This window comes from Micromys minutus (assembly GCF_963924665.1).
Source record: "Micromys minutus genome assembly, chromosome: X".
NCBI classification, from domain to species: domain Eukaryota; kingdom Metazoa; phylum Chordata; class Mammalia; order Rodentia; family Muridae; genus Micromys; species Micromys minutus.
The window spans coordinates 124,844,907-124,860,520 of NC_137970.1; the positions used below are offsets into that span (position 1 = coordinate 124,844,907).

Consider the following 15,614-nt stretch of genomic DNA (forward strand, 5'->3'; position numbering starts at 1 on the left):
GGAGCTTAAGAAACAATCTTAGATGTGACTAGAGATGGGTGATAGGTGAGTTTCTTAATACACTCAAGGTCTGCAGCACAGCTGACTGAGCAAGCTTTGGGAGTTGCAGAGGAGTGTGGCTCTTAGTGAATAGAATTATGGTGTATGCAATTTAGGAGATAACTTGAAAAAATCTAAGGGTTTATTTAAGGTGTTTTGCTGTCTGCTGTGCTGCAGTTTTGTTTAATGTGTTTTTTATTTGTTTTGTTTGTTTTAAATGGAGCTATAGTGTATGTGAGAAAAATTTGAATGAGATTTCCTGAAGTAAGCAGTCCAACTCTTTGAAAAAGTGGTAGAATGACCTATTTTTTGAGAAGCACATCTAATGTAGGTCCCAGAGAGGTGCACATGCTGCTTTGAATTTCCTTTTTTTTTCTTTTTTTACACTTCAATTTTTTTTAAGGAGTGAGTCGTGTGCGGGTTGAATGCTTTATAGACAAGAAGAAACTGTGCTAGAACCAATTTATTCATCATCATCATCTTCTTCATCTTTGTCTTCCTCTTCTTCCTCCTATTCCTCATCTTCTTCATCCTCCTCATCATCTTCCTCTTCCTTCTTTTTCTTGCTCTTTTCAGCCTTGACCACCCCCTTTTTCACTGCATCAGGTTTTCCTTTAGCTCTGTAGGCAGCAATATCCTTTTCGTACTTCTCCTTCAGCTTGGCGGCCTTCTTCTCCTAGGGCTGCTTGTCATCCACGGCAGTGTTGTTCCACATCTGCCCTAGTTTCTTTGCGACATCACCAATGGATAAGCCAGGATGCTCACGTTTGATTTTTGGGCGGTACTCAGAACAGAACAAGAAGAAGGCCGAAGGAGGCCTCTTGGGTGCATTGGGGTCCTTGAACTTCTTTTTGGTCTCCCCTTTTGGGGGGATGTAGGTTTTCATTTCTTTTTCATAACGAGCCTTGTCAGCCTTTGCCATATCTTCAAATTTCCCCTTTTCTTTAGCAGACATGGTCTTCCACCTCTCTGAGCACTTCTTGGAGAACTCTGAGAAGTTGACAGAAGCATCCGGGTGCTTCTTGTGCTCCTCCCGGCAGGTTTGCACAAAGAATGCATATGAGGACACTTTGCCTCTCGGCTTCTTAGGACCTCCTTTGCCCATGTTTAGTTGATTTTCCTCCGCGAGGCGCAGAGTCGCCCAGTGCTCGTCCGGCTTTTGCTTGCCCCGGCGCTGTCTCTATGGAGCTCAATGTACTGCAATCTGCTTTGAATTTCTTATCAATGTCTAACATAACTTCATGGTCTGAACCCGATTGAAGGGCTTTTGATGAAGGCAATGGCTCACCACCGAAGCTGACAAATCTGTGTTGAGGAAACAAAAGCTTTCATTTAATAGCACTCGCATAAACTGGTTTTGTAGCTGGAGAAATCAAGTGATGTTTCATATTTATTATTTGATTTCCTGTTCCTAAATTTACTCATTAAGTTCATACTGTGCTTCGAAGTAGTGATGCTGTTGGTAGTTCTATAAAGCCATGTACAAGGACTTTGTAATTTAACTGAAGAAAAAAAGAATTGAAGTGTGTAAACTTCCAGGTATGGAAAAGGGCGTGCTCAGGGTGGAGGAGGTGGAAACTTGCAGAACAAAGAATCGTGGACTTAGACTCTGTTAAAATGGAGTTTCAAGAAGTTGAGCTCTTTGATTTTTCAAAATTCAAAGACCTAAATGAACTTGTAAATTTGTATCCAGTTGAATCAAATAGCTGTGAAATCTAGCATGACTAGGTTATGAAGATTGCCAAAGGCAAAAACCTTGAGAGCCACATTGCCTGCTTTTTTTCCTAGAATTCATTCAACACTTAAATGATTCATAGGAATAACTTTCATTATTTAATTAGAGTAAGTCTGCATTATAATTTGTTTTTTATTTATTTTGCAAGTGGGTAACTGCACGTGTATGTGCATGCATGCAATATGTGTGAAGGTTAGAAGACAGCTTTTTTGAATTTTTTTTCTCCTCCTACTGTGTGGTTGTGGGCATTGTTTTCGGATCATCAGGATGGACAGAAAGTATCTTTAACTACTAAGCCAGCTCACCTGCCCCCATTATTACTTCTGTAATTTACATTTTCAACAAAAGTGAAAAATAGGATAGAAAAATGTATTGTTAATAACTCTGCAAATATTTGTATTTTTTCCTTTTAGTTTAAAATGCCGAGGAGCTTCTTATTTCTTTTTTAATAGGATATTTTCTTAACTTACATTTCAAATGTTATTCCTTTTCCCATTTCCTCTCTGAAATCCCCCTATCCTATTCCCTCTCCCCCTGCCTCTATGAGAATGTTCCCCCACTCACCCACTCCCTCCCATCTCCTCGCCCTGTTATTCCCATACACTGACCTATTGAGCCTTCACAGGGCTAAGGACCTCTCCTTTCCTTGATGCCCGATAAAACCATCCTCTGCTACATATGTTGCTGGAACCCCGAGTCCCTCCATGAGTATTTTGTGGTTGGTGATTTAGTCCCTGGGAGCTCTTGGGGGTCTGGTTGGTTGGTACTGTTGTTCTTCCTATGGGGTTGCAAACCCCTTCAGTTCCTTCAGTCCTTTTTCTAACTCCTCCATTGGGGACTCTGTTCTCAGTCCAAGGGTTGGCAGTGAGCATCCGTCTCTGTATTTGTCATGATCTGGCAGAGCCTCTCAGGAGACAGCTATATCAGGCTCCTCTCAGCAATCATTTCTTGGCATCCAAAATATTGTCTGGGTTTGGTGACTGCATATGAGATTGATCCCCGCAGTCTCTTTCCTTCAGTCTTTGCTCCACTCTTTGTCTCTCTATTTCCTCCTGTGAGTTCCACCTTTTAAGAAGGACTGAAACATTCCCTCTTTGGTCTTCCAACTTTTTGAGCTTCAGTGGTCTGTGAATTAAATATTGGGTAATCTGAACTTTTGGGCTAATATCCACTTATCAGTAAGTACATACCCTGTTGTTCTTTTGTGATTAGATTACCTCACTCAGGATGACATTTTCTAGTTCCATCCATTTGCCTAAGAATTTCATAAAGTCTTTGTTTTTAATATCTGAGTAGTACTTCACTGTGTAAATGTACCACATTTTCTGTATCCATTCCTCTGTTGAAGGACATACAGGTTCTTTCCAGCTTCAGGCTATTATAAATAAGGCTGCTATGAACATGGTGGAACAGGCGTCCTTGTTATATGTTGGAGCATCTTTTGGGTATATTCCCAGGAGTGGTATAGCTGGGTCCTCAGGTAGTACCCTGTCCAATTTTCTGAGGACTGATTTCCTGAGTGGTTGTACCAGCTTATAATCCCACCGACGATGGAGAAATGTTCCTCTTTCTCCACATCCTTGCCAGCATCTGCTGTCACCTGAGTTTTGATCTTAGCCATTTTGACAGGTGTGTAGTGAATCTCAGGGTTGTTTTGATTTGCATTTCCCTGATGACTAAAAATAATGAACATTTCTTTAGGTGCCTCTCAGCCATTCGATATTCTTCAGTTGAGAATTCTTTGTCTAGCTTTGTCTTCTGTCTTCTAATAGGATTATTTGATTCTCTTGGGTTTAACTTCTTCAGTTCTTTTTATATATTGGATATTAGCTCTCTATCAGATGTAGGATTGGTAAAGATCTTCTCCCAATCTGTTAGTTGCAGTTTTGTCCTATTAACGGTGTCCTTTGCTTTACAGTAGCTTTGCAATTTCATGAGGTCCCATTATAGGATCAGTTCTTGATCTTAGAGCACAAACCATTGGTGTTCTGTTCAGGAAAATTTCCCCAGTTCCTATGTGTTCTAAGTCCTTCCCCACTTTCTGTTTTATCAGTTTCAGTGTACCTGGTTTTATGTGGAGATCTTGGATCCACTTGCACTTGAGCTTTGTAGAAGGTGATAAGAATGGATCAATTTGCATTATTCTTTTTTCATTTTTTATTGGATATTCTCTGTATTTCCATTTCAAATGTTATTTCCTTTCCCCCCACTCCAGTCACTCCTCCCCTTGCTTCCATGAAGGTGCTCCCTCTTCCAACCACTCACTCCTACCTCAGCACCTTGGTGATCCCCTACACTGGGAAAAGGAACCCTCACTGGAACAAAGGCCTCTCCTCCCAGACAATGCTATCCTCTTCTACATATGATTTGCATTCTTCCACATGCTGACCACCAGTTGAACCAGCACCATTTGTTGAAAATGCTCTTTTTTCCACTGGATGGTTTTAGCTCTTTTTTCAAAGATCAAGTGACCATAGGTGTGTGGGTTCATTTCTGGGTCTTCAACTCTATTCCATTAATCTACCTGCCTGTCTCTGTACCAATGCCATACAGATTTTATCACTAGTACTCTGTTATACAGTTTGAGGTTGGGGATCCTGAGTCCCTCGGCAGTTCTTTTATTGGTAAGAATAGTTTTTGCTATCTTGGTTTTTTTTTTCTTGTTATTCCAAATGGATTTGAAAATTGCTCTTTCCAACTCTATGAAGAATTGAGTTGGAATTTTGATGGAGATTGCATTGAATCTGTAGATTGCTTTTGGCAAGACGGTTATTTTTACTATATTAATCCTGCCAACCCATGAGCATGGGAGACCTTTCTGCCTTCTGAGGTCTTCTTCAAATTTCTTCTTCAAAGACTTGAAGTTCATGTCATACAGATCTTTTATTTCCTTGGTTAGAGTCACACCAAGGTATTTTATATTGTTTTTGACTATTGTGAAGGGTGTCATTTCCTTAATTTCTTTCAAAGCCTGCTTATCCTTTGAGTAGAGGAATACTACTAATTTGTTTGAGTTAATTTTATATCCAGCCACTTTGCTGAAGTTGTTTATCAAGTTTAGGAGTTTCCTGCTGGGATTTTTGGTGTCATTTAAGTTTACTATTGTATCATCTGCAAATAGTGATATTTTGACTTCTTCCTTTTCAATGTCAATCCCTTTGACTTCCTTTTGCTGTCTGATTGCTCTGGCTAGGACTTCCAGTACTATTCTGAAGAGGTGGGGGGAGAGGGTCATCATTGTCTAGTTCCTAATTTTAGTGAGATTGCTTCAAATTTCTCTCTGTTTAGTTTGATGTTGGCTACTACTGGTTTGCTGCATATTGCTTTTACTATGTTTAGGTATGAGCCTTGAATTCTTGATCTTTCAAATACTTTTAACATGAAGGGGTGTTAAATTTTGTCAAATGCTTTTTTAGCTTCTAATGAGAAGATCATGTGTTTTTTTTTTTCTTTGAGTTTGTTTATATGGTAGATTATGTTGATGGATTTCCATGTATTGAACCATCCCTGCATCCCTGGGATAAAGCATACTTGATCATGATGGATGTGTTTGGATGTGTTCTTGGATTTGGTTTGCAAGAATTTTATTGAGTATTTTTGCATCAACGTTCATGAGGGAAATTGGTCTGAAGTTTTCTATTTTTGTTGTGTGTCTTCGTGTGGTTTAGGAATAAGCATAATTGTGACTTCATAGAAGAAATTGGGTAGTGTCCCTTCTGTTTCTATTTTGTGAAATAGTTTGAAGAGTATTTGTATTGGGTCTTCTATGAAGGTCTGATAGAATTCTGAACTAAATCCATCTGGTCCTCTGCTCTTTTTAGTTGGGAGATTTTGATGATGCCTTTTATTTCTTTGGGGGTTATGGTACTGTTTAGATGGTTTGTCTGATACTGATTTAACTTTGGTACCTGAAATCTTCCCAGATAATTGTCTATTTCCTCCAGATTTTCAAGTTTTGTTGAGTATAGACTTTTGCAGTAGGATCTGATGACTTATTTTTTGTTGTTTTTTTTAATTGAACTTTATTTTAAAAAACAGAGATAAATGTATAGATTTTAAAAGCATTTTTGCATAAAAGTATATGAATACATTTTAGTCAGTGCTTGTTTTTTTTTTTTTTAAAGGTTTGATAGTGTGCATTAAAATCTTACTAGTTACAAAAGCATAAAGTACCTGTAAAACAGGATGTAACCTGGAAATAGTCAAAGTTTTCTTGGTGTGTAAAGATTAAACATAATGATTTTTCTTTTTCTTTTGGCCTTTGTTTTCTTGAACTTCATATAGTCTGTGAGTTGTTTTTGGGGTGTTCAGAGCTTTCTGGGGTTAGTATCCCATTATCAGTGACTGCATATTATGTCTGCTCTTTTGTTACTGGGTTATCTCACTCAGGATGATATTCTCTAAATGCATCCATTTTCTTTAGAATTACATAAAGTCATTGTTTCTGATAGCTGGGTAGTACTCCATTGTGTAAATATACCACAATTTTTGTATCCATTCATCTACTGAAGGACATCTGGGTTCTTTCCAGCTTCTGGCTATTATAAATAGAGCTGCTATGAACATTGTGGTGCATGTATCTTTGTTGTATATTGGAGTGCCTCTGGGGTAAATGCCCAGAAGTGGAATAGCTGGGTCTTCAGGTAGTACTATGTCCAATTTTCTGAGGTATCGCCAGACTGATTTCCAGAGTGGTTGTACCAGTTTACAAGCCCATCAACAGTGGAGAAGTATTCCTCTTTCTCCACATCCTTGCCAGAATCTTCTGTCATCTGAATTTTTAATCTTAGCCATTCTGACTGGTGTGAGGTGGAATCCCAGGGTTGTTTTGATTTGCATTTCCCTGTTGACTAAGGACATCGACCATTTCTTTAGATGCTTCTCAGCCATTCGATATTCCTCAATTGAGAACTTTTTGTTTAGCTCTGTACCCCATTTTTTAATAGGATTGTTTGATTCTCTGGTGTCTAACTTTTGAGTTCTTTGTATACCTTGGATATTAGACCTCTATCAGATGTGGGGTTGGTAAAGATCTTTTCCCAAGGGCCACGCTTACTGCCTGCTAGGCCTAGCCCTCTCTGCCCCCTGGCTACTCTCAGCTCAGTCTCACCAGACCTGTGTCCCTGGATCTCTGCTGTTCCCGGTGGCAAATGGCCTGAGTGTCCTGATGACTTCTTAAATTTCGTCCATTTCTGTTGTTATGTCTCCCCTTCATTTCTGATTTTGTTAATTTGTACACTGTCCCTATGCCCTCTGGTTAGTATGGCTAGGGGTTTATTTACCTTGTTACTTTTTTCAAAGAACCAGCTCCTGGTTTTGGTGATTTGTTTTGCATAGTTCTTTTTGTTTTTACTTGGTTGATTTTGGCCCTGAGGTTGATTATTTTCTGCCTTCCACTCTTCTTGAGTCTATTTGATTCTTTTTGTTCTAGAGCTTTCAGGTGTGCTGTCAAAACAAAAGAATATATCTTCTTCTCAGAACCGCATGGTGCCTACTCCAAAAGTGACCATATAGTCAGTCACAAAACAGGCCTCAACAGATACAAGAAGATTGAAATAACATCATGCATCCTATCGGGTCACCATGGACTAAGACTTGTCTTCAACAACAACAAAAACAACAGGAAAGTCACATAAACATGGAAGCTGAACAATGCTCTACTCAATGATAACTTTGTAAAGAAAGAAAGAAATTGAAGACTTTTTAGAATTTAATGAAAATGAAGGAACAACATACCCAAACTTATGGGACACAATGAAAGCAGTGCTGAGAGCAAAACTCATAGCTCTGAGTGCGTCCAAAAAGAGACAGGAGCTTCCTATTTCTAATTGCTGAGAAAACATACTTTTTTCTATGTTCAAGCAGAGGAATGAACCACAGGAATAATTTTCATTAGTGAATTAGGGGAAGCTGGCATTCCTTTTTCCATCCATGTGTACCTGCTTGCCTATAAGTTTCTGCGCATGTGTGCTCACTTGTCTGCCCATGTACTCACAGAGGTCAGAGGGAAATTCTCAGTAGTCAGTTCTTTCCTTCCACCAAATATGTTTTATAGATGGAACTCAGATCCTCAGGCTGTAGCCAAAGCAGACATCTTTATTCACTGAGTCATCTTGCCAGACCCCATTGGTATTTTCTTATTCATTTTATAACAAAATGAAATAATAAGATAGAGTTAAATTTTCTAGCTGCAATATAGGTAAGCCATCCCATCATTAGTAGGTAGCAACCTTAATTATGCCAAAAAGTATTCATGATACTTACAGGTCCATGTGCTTTATTGTTCAACATGAATAACTGTGAAGGGAACAGTCCTCACTAGGTGACTTCTCACAGTGAGAATCAGTGTTGTGCTGAGCTCTGTATTTTAGTGAAGGATTTAGTAACCTTCATATGGCAGAGAAAGTAGATTAAAGAGGGTGAGAATTTAGATTCTCATTTAATTTTTCAGAGTATTTTTTATTTTGCATATATTATGTTCTGCCTGCCTGCATGCATGTATATACATGACATATGCATTTGGTATCCATGAAGAAGAGGGCATTGGATGGTTTAAAAGCACCTCATAGACACTGAGAAAGACCTGAGTGTTGTGTAAGAGCAATCAGAGCTCTTAGCTACTAAGCTACTTCTCCAGTTCTTACTAGGATTTCATTTTTAAAGACAGTGTTCTTTCTCTGCAGTCTATGCTGGCCTGAATTCATGACCCTCCAGTTGTTTTCCCTTGTCTGTGATCAAGAACTTAAATTCTCTGCATGGCTTTTTCTAAGTAGTATATAAATACTAAATTGACTCATGCTATTTACAAGAAGCCGAACAGTGTTCTTCTTACTTACTATGCATTTGTGCAGTGTGTGTGTTCTGACTTGATTTTCCCTAATGTCCCTAGAGAGAATGTTATCAGGTTGATGAGTTTCTCTTCAGACTCTAATAATTAAGCATATTGTTTAAGTAACAGGATGTTCTTTGATTTTAGTGCTCATGACTGGCAATAAATGTCTTCCATATTTCCACCAGGTTTGTCACAAAGCATGCCAGATGTTACTAAGTCAAGCTAGTATTCATTCAGCTTTGGAAAGGAGAGAATAAATGTGCCAACACATTTACTGTTCTTTTGTGTGGTGATGATATATGTATGCACCAAACATTCCCAGAACTTCCTCTGGCTTTATATTTATTTTCTGTCAATGTAAGCTTATTTGTTGCTGTTTTGCTTGGCTTCAGGTGTTTAACTGTTGATATTGTTCCTTCAATCTTGTTTCCTTTGTAAACTTCCTAAGGTATACTCTGAATTTCAAGATTCATTTAAGTTCTCATCAAACATATTGATTGGATAAAACTCAAAGTTAACCTGTAAGCTCCACCCACCCAAGGACCAGGCAATTTCCTGGGATGCTTGGAGTTGTAATTTTTGGAAAACAACATCACCACATGGGAAAATTTGGTGGCTATATGGATGTGTCCTTAAGCCTTAAATAGCTCTTACAAAACATGTTTCAGGGCACCCAGCTGGGATTTCGAGGGAGTCATCATGACCAATGCCCAATCTTGGTCAGTGTTTAATTAAAGGTTGATTCAAATTTAGTTCAGAATGGTAGATTTTTTTCTGATAAATCTCAGGATTAAATAAGAATGACCATTCCACCCCAAGTTTACACTGGCTTCATGGATGTGTGTGTGTGTGTGTGTGTGTGTGTGTGTGTGTGTGTGTGAGAGAGAGAGAGAGAGAGAGAGAGAGAGAGAGAGATCATCCTAGGGCCCCAGGTTAGTTGATTCTGTAGGGGGTTTTTGGTGTCCTGGACCCTTCTAACTCTTTCAATCCTTCTTCCCACTCTTATACAGGATTACAGAATTGCACAAGCTCCCCCAAATGTTTGACTATAGGTTTCTGTATGCATGGAGTGGAGTGAGTAACACTTGTGATGGACAAAGAGTCATTATAGAATTTCAGGAATGAGGCTGTACATGGTGGTAGAGCCCTTGCCTACTTTGCATGAAGCTGTGGCTTTGACATCCATGCTAAAAGAGCTTCCAGAATACGGTATTTGATTTTGTTTTTCTTTTTTCGTTTCTCTGTCTTTAAAGATGTTTAGATTACAGATCAATTTCAATTATCTTCCTGAAAACACATCATTTTTTCCACTGTAGAAAAGGATATTCTATGTTTGTGGACAAATCTATTTTCATTGCTTTACTAGCATTATATTAGTTGTACACAACAAAACAATTGAGTTTCCTTCCTTTTTTCCTCCTCATTCTACTTATTTTGGAGTGAAAGTTTTCACTCTAAAGCCTAAAGTTCACTGTGTAGTTCAAGCTGACCTCCAACTGTAGCAAGCATCCTATATTAGCTTCTTGAGTGCTTGTATCATAGATATGAGTCACTGACTTTAACAGTGAGTTTCATTATGATATATTTCCATGTATTTTTTGGAGAAACAGGACTATAGTTTTATTAATTTTAAAACTCCAGAATCTGAAAGGTTATTTTTCTCTACCCATCTTCCCTGTTTTCTGAGTGCTCTGGAGCCAGCAGAACTGCCCTTAGCAGTCGGCTGTACCTGGGAGGCCTCCACTCTACTGTCATGTCTCCTTATAACTTCATCATCAGACCTGAGACTCTTGAACCATACACATAAGCTTTCCTTCCCCCACCCATCTTCCCTGCCTGCTGAGGCCTCTGGACCAATCAGAGATATCCTGTGCAGTATGCTATTCCAGGGGGTCCTCCATTCTCTCCCACCTCTCCATCCACTTTCATCAGACCTGGACCATACAGGTAAGCTTCCCTCCCCCACTTATATGCCCTGCTTTCCGAGTCCTCTGGAACAAGCAGAGCTGCACTGAACACTCTGCTAGCCCAGGAAGACCTCCATTCTCTCACCGCCTCTCTCACCTACCTTCATTGGATCTGCAGCTCCCAAACTATACAGATCTTGAACTATACAGATCCAGAACAACCCAAAGATAGCCATCAGAGGCCTGCCACACCAGGACCATTCAGTTTAACCCCCTCCCAATGCCTACTACAGATACAAGATAATTAACATAATGCCTTGTATCTTATCAGACAGCTGTGGATTAAACTGGACTTCAACAACAGCAGAAACACTGGAAAGTTGTTCATGGAAATTGAACAACTGTCTACTCAATGATCTCTGGGTTAGAAAGGAAACAAAGAAATTTAAGACTTTCTAGAAATCAATGAAAACGAAGACATAACATATCTAAAAATATGTGACACAATGAAAACAGTGCTGAGGAAAATTCATAGCACTAAGTGCCTCCATAAAGAAATTAGAAAGTTCTCATACCAACAATTTAAAAGTACACCTGAAATCTCTAGAAAAAAATAAGCACACCAAAGAGGAGTAGAAACGAGGAAATAATCAAAATCAGGGCTGAAATCAATCAGCTTGAAACATACAAATACCAAACAAACAAAACTACAATACAAAGAATTAACAAAACCAGGAGCTCATTCTCTGGAAAATTAACAACATAGACAATCTCTTAGCCAAACTAATCAGAAGAGATACAGTATCCAAATAAACAAAATCAGAAATGAAAAGGCAGACATACCAACAGATAATGAAGAAATTCAAAGAATCATTAGGTCTTACCAAAAAGATACTCCAAAATATAACAAGGGCACATGCTCCACTATGTTCATAGCAGCTTTACTTATAATATCCTGAAGCTGGAAAGAACCTATATGTCCTTCAACAGAGGAATGGATACAGAAAATGTGGTACATTTACACAATGGAGTACTACTCAGCTATTAAAAACAATGACTTTATGAAATTCTTAGGCAAATGGATGGAACTAGAAAATATCATCCTGAGCAAGGTAACCCATTCTCAACAAAACACCCACAGTATGCACTCACTGATAAGTGTACATTAGCCCAGAAACTTGCATTTTCCAAGATACAATTCACATACCAAATAAAGCTCAAGAAGAAGGAAGACCAAAGTGCAGATGTTTTAGTGGTTCTTGGGGTGGGGGACAAAAATATTCACATGAGGAAATATGGAGACAAAGTTTGGAGCAGAGACTGAAGGAAAGGCCATCCAGAGACTTCCCCATCTGGAGATCCAGCCCATATACAGTGACCAAACCCAGGCAATATTGCTGATGCCAAGAAGTACATACTGACAGGACCCTGATATAGCTATCTCCTGAGATGCTCTACCAGAGCATGATAAATACAGAAGCAGATGCTCATAGCCAACCTGAGAACAGGGTCCCCAATGGAGGAATTAGAGAAAAAATTGAAGGAGTTGAAGGGGTTTGCAACTCCATAAGAACAAAAATACCAACCAAACAGAGCTACTAGGGACTAAACCATCATCCAACAAGAACACATGGACAGACCCATGGCTCCAGCTGCACCTGTAGCAGAGGATGGCCTTGTTGGGCATCAATGGGAGGAGAAGCCCTTGGTCCTGCCAAGGCTCGACGTCTCAGTCTAGGGGAATGTCAGGGCAGAGAGGTGGGGCAGGGTATGTGGGTGAGTGAGCACCCTCAGAGAAGCAGGGAGGGGGGGATTGGATGGGGGGTTGTGAAAAGGAAATCAGGAAAGAGGATAGCATTTGAAATATATATAAAATATATCCAATAAAAAAGAAAAAACAGATGACACACATTATAATAGCCATGAATACTATAAAATATCTTGGTGTGTCTCCAATCAAGCAAATTAAAGATCTGAATGACCAGAACTTCAAGTTCCTGAAAAAAAATTGAAGATCTCAGAAGTTGGAAAGATCTCCCACGCTCATGGAAAGGTAGCATTAACATACTGAAAGTGGCCATCTTACCAAAAGAAATCTACAGGTTCAATGTAAACCTCATAAAAATTCCAACATGATTTTTCATAGTTAGAACAATTCTCAACCTCACATGGAAAAATAATAAACCTAGGATAGTTGGAACAATCCTGAACAATAAAAAAACTTCTGTCCTATATAACGATAGTGATAAAACCTGAAGATATTGGTACAGAGACAGGCAGGTAGATCAATGGAATAAAACTGAAGGTCCAGAAATAAACCCATGCACCAATGCACAGTTGATTTTTGATAAAGAAGCCAAAAACATATATAATGGAAAAAAGAAAGTCTCTTCAACAAATGGTACTGGTCAAACCTGATGTGTACATGTAGAAGAATAAAAATTATATTTATCACCCTAAACAAAACTCAAGTTCAAGTTCATCAAGGACCTCAACTAAGACCAGATACACTAAATTTCATAGAAGAGAAATACCCTTGAACTCATTGGTACTAGTTTCCTGAGCAGAACAGCAATGTCTCATGCTGTAAGATCAACAATTAATAAATGGGACCTCAAGCAACTGAAAAGCTTCTGTAAGACAAAGGACACTGTCAATAGGATCAAAAGACAGCCCGCAGATTGAAAAAAGTTCTAAACCTGCTACATCTGACAGAGGGTTAATATTCAAAATTCATATAGAACTCAAGAAATTAGACACCAACAAGCCAAATAACCCAGTTAAAATGGAATCTGAAATGGCCGAGAAGTACTTAAAGAAATGTTTCACATCCTTAGTCATCACAAAAATGCAAATCAAAACAACTCTGAGATTTCATCTTACACACATCAGAATGGGTAAGATCAAAAACTCACGTGAGAGCAAATCTGGCAAGAAAGATGTATGGATTATTTATTTATTTATTTATTTATTTATTTATTTATTTATTTATTGCTATTTTTCACTGCTTTTGCTGTTGACTTATTCTATAAAGTCTGAGGCAAAAATTCTGTTGAAATATAACATATCAAACAATTTTTCTTTAGTAATAGTTTTCTTTGTGAAGGTTTAACATCTTCCTTTTCAACAATTTCATGAATAGCAGCCTGAGCTTTGTACTAGCTAAGAAGCCCTTGGTGTTTTTGGTAGAGCCAATAGGATTGCATTCTAGGAAAAAAATTTAAAAAAAAACATTGCATGTAGTTTGGTGGTGGAGTGTTTGTTTGAATTATGATAAGGTCTTGGTTTGACTGTCAAGTTATTTCCCATCTAAAAGCTGCTTAGGTGTGTTAATTGGGGACATGGGACATGGGAGCTTCTGACTTCTGTGCTTCGTTGCTGCTCTACCACTGACAGCTTTTGTATCACAGTTTCTGTAACTTTCTTCTAGAATTGAGAAATTTTAATCTTGAGTTCTAATAAAATGTCTTTAAGATTGAGTGTATGTTTTCATTCCTCTGAGACATCCCTAGAGTCAAACTTAGAAAATACCTATAAGATGTCAAATGAGAGACAGAAACAATGGCATTAGTCTGTAATCCTAGCATTAGGGAGACTAAGGCAAGACTATCATGGGAACAAGGCCAGTTCCCCAACTGAAAATAGAATGGCAAATGAATGGAGTGGATTTGGATTAGATGGCAATTGAAGAAATCTATGAGTTGGAAGCATGCATCTGTGTCCATAGATGAACCTCTGCTCTTTACTTAAGTGCTATATGGTGGAGAAGAGGCAGAGTATGAGGCTAGAAGATGTTCTGCTGTTGATCTTTGTCATTTCCTCCATTTTCATACAAGCGAATTATCAAAGATCCATTTTCTGTTTCTCATTACCCATTTATGTAAGCTTTGAAGCTTCTTTCTTTTGGAGAAGAATTAATATTGGCATATCAGAATTAAGTTAGAAATGGGAGCTGAGGAGAATAATATGCTGGAGGAGGAAAAGAGTCCATTAATTAAGTTTGGAAAGATGTAGTGAACATACAACCCAGTTTGCCCAGTTTTGCACAGAACACATGAGCACCTAAAATGGCGTAGAATTAGGAAGTGAAGATGAGAGAGAACTTTCTTTGTATAAACAGGAGACATTCAGGGACAACATTCTGGTCATTGTGTCCTTGGATGTAATGGCCTATTCTGATGAAGACAATAGCAAATGACCATAGGGGCTCTTGGAGAGGTCTGGGCTGGAGAGAAGAGTGGGAAATGCTGGAAGCCAGCCATTAGAGCGGGGATGTATGGGAAGGCAAGGGTGGGATCAAAAGTCAGGATGGAATGTACTTTCAGATTTTTGTTTAGCCTCAACACTGTCTAGAATCTTGAAATTCAAGGGAGTGTCACTCTTTGCTATAGACCAGGGATTCTCAGGTATTCAAGCCCTGTGTTTCTGCTTATTGCTGTCAAGGGAGAAGACTTTCAACATGATGAAAGCCATCCCCTCATTTTTCGAACTTAGACGTTTCTGTGTTTACAGACATGTTGTTAACACTTTTGTGGTTTTGATGACTTTAAAGAAAATGATCATCTGCAGAAAGGCTGTTGGACACAAATGTAATTGCTCCAGGGCATCACAGTGTTTTGTTGATAGCTAAGAGAACCAAAAACAGAAGAAACATGGGGCTTTTCTGCTTATTCTCAATGGACTACAAAGGTTGCAGATGGAATTTGGAGCAATGTGAGGAATGTGGGTGGGAGACACTGTGTGACATGCCCAGCTGCAGTTGATAGCATCCTATGTAGTTGAACAGTGTTAGAAAGTGAGAAGCTAGTGCAGTGAGCGAGGCATAGGTGGTGCCACTTGCCACACTGACTGTGGTTTTAGGAATTGAGCTGAAATCTCTGGATTTCATTCCCCTATATGTGAAAGGAGGAAGGCACTCTTTGGTCATCAGGATTGGCTGCAAGTGCCTTCATTTATTGCTAAGTTATTGTACCTTACGATAAGTAGATGGTGTTATGAGCTCTAATTTTTAAAGAATATTTGATTGGAAGTTCCTATAGTTGGTCTGATACAGTTTAAAATCCCCTTTGTCTACTTAAGAACTATAAATATTGCCCGGCAG

General features: G+C 38.8%; 1 pseudogene across 1 annotated transcript; it reads right to left on the bottom strand.

Moving 5' to 3' along the window:
- Window positions 1-502: 502 nt before the first annotated feature.
- Window positions 503-1,144, bottom strand: LOC308415483 (high mobility group protein B1-like; annotated as a pseudogene). Its single transcript has one exon. The product of its transcript is annotated as a high mobility group protein B1-like (transcript).
- Between the last annotated feature and the right edge of the window lie 14,470 nt (window positions 1,145-15,614).